Here is a 3,408-nt window from a genome sequence, read left to right as displayed (position 1 = left end):
GCCTCAGCCTCCCGCCTAGCTGGGACTACAGGCGCCCGCCACCTCGCCCAGCTAATTTTTTGTATTTTTAGTAGAGACGGGGTTTCACCATATTAGCCAGGATGGTCTCGATCTCCTGACGTCGTGATCCACCCGCCTCGGCCTCCCAAAGTGCTGGGATTACAGGCGTGAGCCACCGCGGCCGGCCATCATCACATTTTTCATTCAAGACCAGTGCATAGGGTGCAGCAACTTGATTGGTGATAGATTGATACACAATGCTCTGAGGAGGTCTTATGGCTGGGGCTGCTTAGTCTTCCTGATTTTTTTTTATTTTTATTGCTATTTATTTATTTTGAGATGAAGTATTGCTCTGTCGCCAGGCTGGAGTGCAGTGGCGCAATCTCGGCTCACTGCAACCTCCGATTCCCTAGTCTCGTGGCTCAGCCTCCAGAATAGATGGTACTAGAGGCATGCACCAACATGCCCAGCTAATTTTTGTATTTTTATTAGGGACGGGGTTTCACCATGTTGGCCAGTATGATCTCTATCTCCTGACCTCGTGATCTGCCAGCCTCAGTCTCCCGAAGTGCTGGGATGACAGGCGTGAACCACTGTGCAAGGCCACTTTTCCAAATTATTTACAGAAAAACTCTTAGAAGTTGCGCCTGCATTCCACTGGACTCTGGTTGCATGACCATATTCCTCTCAAGGCTCAGAATTATTTAAATGTCCATTGCTTTAAATTGGAATCACTTGATGTTTGAATAATTTAATTTCCTACTGAGATACAAGTACTATCTCTGTTGTTGTTTCCCTTTCAAACAGAGCTCCCAAGTCCTTCGGAAATACATCGCTGGGTCATTAAGCTAAAAAACAGTTTCGTTCTTTTCTAAAAAATTCCACTTCTAGTCGAGTGCGGTGGCTCACACCTGTAATCCCAGTACTTTGGGAGGCAGAGGCGGGCGGATCGCCTGAGGTCAGGAGTTTGAGGCCAGTCTGACCAACACGGAAAAACCCTTCTCTACTAAAAATATGAAATTAACCGGGCGTGGTGGCACATGCCTGCAATCCCAGCTACTCGGGAGGCTGAGGCAGGAGAATCGCTTGAACCCGGGAGATGGAGGCTGCAGTGAACGGAGATCACGCCATTCCACTCCAGCGTGGACTACAAGCGCGAAACTCTGTGTCAAAAAACATACCGCTTCAGAAGACAGAGAAAATTCATTTACACATTTTCTAAATAAATATCCTAAGAAAAGAGACTACAGGAAAGAAAATCTCTTCCTTTATTTTTGAAGGAGGAATTATGCCTCTCACTTATTTGCTTGTTTGTTTGAGACAGGGTCTAGCTCTGTCATCCAAGTTGGAGTGTGCTGGCGAGATCAGAGCTCAGTGCAGCGTCCAACTCCCTGACTCAAGTGATGTTTTCTTTTTTTTCTTTTTCTTTTCTTTTTCTTTCTTTTTTTTTTTTTTTTAGACGGAGTTTCGCTTTTGTTCCCCAGGCTGGAGTGTAATGGCTCGATCTTGGCTCACCAAAACCTCCGCCTGCCGAGTTCAAGCAATTCTCCTGCCTCAGCTTCCCGAGTAGCTGGGATTGCAAGCATGGGCCACTATGCTCAGCTAATTTTTTTGTGTTTTTAGTACAGACGGAGTTTCTCCTTGTTGGTAAGGCTGGTCTCGAACTCCCGACCTCAGGTGATCTGCCCGTTTCAGCCTCCCAAAGTGCTGGGATTACAGGCATGAGCCACCGTGCCCGGCTTCAAGTGATGTTTTCATCTCAGTGCCCCGAGCAGCTGAGAACACAGGGGTGCGCCATCATATCTGGCTGATTTTTCTTTTATTTTTAGTAGAGACGAGGTCTCACTATTATGCCCTGGCTGATCACACACTCCTGGGCTCAAGCAATCCTCCCGCCTCGGCCTCTCAAAGTGCTGGGATGACAGGTGTGACCCACTGCTCCGAGTTCTGGCTTTATTTCCATGGAATATGAAATTTTCCTCCACCTTCTGTGTATAATAGGCAGTTTTCCATGTCACCTTTCTATTTCCATTACCCACTCAAACAACCCAGGACCTTGCTTAGTTTACTAAGCCATTCTAATTGTCAGTCCCCTTTGTAAGCAGCGCCACTCCACCCCTTTACCGAGGTCCCTGCCCCTGTCCCCCGTCCTGCCCCAGCCTGAGGGGAGCTCGCCCTGCCTGCAGGACATGAGACTCTACCTGCTCAAAAAAGGCGCTTTGCATTAAAACCATTTTCAACTTCAGAGAAAAAACGATTCAGCGTTCAGTAGAGTTAGCCCACTACAATATGTTGTTTTAACTTCGATTGTTTGAAATGCTAACTTAAAACGGGCAGGAAGCATCCCTGTGATATTAGGGGTAATATCACGGCACACCAGAAACAATCCACCAATCAGAACCCGGGGGATCCAGTCCTGGAGGTCAAGCATGACAGCAGGTCACATCATGGACCCAGCTGAGGAGAGAGCCCTGACCCATCGCCGCCAGGCCCTGCTCTTAAGAACAACACTCCATTTCAGGTCCCGCCCCCAAACGAGGATAAGCCTCTGGCCCCACCCCATCCCGCTGTCCAGCGCGGCCTCCAAGCAGCCTCCTCCCTCTTGCCCCACCCCAGGCCCCGCCCCCACCGTCTAACCAGGCCCTTCCCCCAAAGTGATTTCAAATGCATTACCAAGTCAGATACAAACTATCTCCCTTTATTGGTCTCCTTTTTCAGAATTTACCAGATATCTGTGCACATTAACGTATGTATTTTTTTTTTTTTTTTTTGAGACGGAGTCTCGCTCTGTCACCCAGGCTGGGGTGCAGTGGCACCATCTCGGCTCACTGCAAGCTCCGCCTCCCGGGTTCACGCCATTCTCCTGCCTCAGCCTCTCCGAGTAGCTGGGACTACAGGCGCCCGCCACCTCGCCCGGCTAATTTTTTGTATTTTTAGTAGAGACGGGGTTTCACCGTGTTAGCCAGGATGGTCTCGATCTCCTGACCTCGTGATCCGCCCGCCTGGGCCTCCCAAAGTGCTGGGATTACAGGCGTGAGCCACCGCGCCCGGCCTAACGTATGTATTTCACATGTTGTTTCTCTGATCTGGTCCACAAAGAGCTGACATCCAGATGTGGCCCCTGAACCATCCAGGCTGCCCAGCAGCAATAACACCAAGGGGCCCACAACCCGTGTCCATCCATGTCTGGGTGTGAGCCCCTCCCACGACCATGCCCAGTGGAGCCTCTTAAGAAGTTCTTGTCACTGGGTCACAGGAGATGGAATCTCAGAGCAGATGAGAGGAACTGAGAAAAGGCGTGGGTGAGTGTGAGTGAGCCTGTCAGGCAGGACGCTTCAGACTCAGAAAAGACTGGCTACTACAATACCTGGCATTTCAAAAAGGAAAGAGACAGATTAATCCACCGAG

The sequence above is a fragment of the Hylobates moloch genome, unplaced genomic scaffold, assembly GCF_009828535.3.
Source record: "Hylobates moloch isolate HMO894 unplaced genomic scaffold, HMol_V3 SCAFFOLD_359, whole genome shotgun sequence".
NCBI lineage: Eukaryota > Metazoa > Chordata > Mammalia > Primates > Hylobatidae > Hylobates > Hylobates moloch.
Note: the sequence above shows the minus strand (reverse complement) of the source record.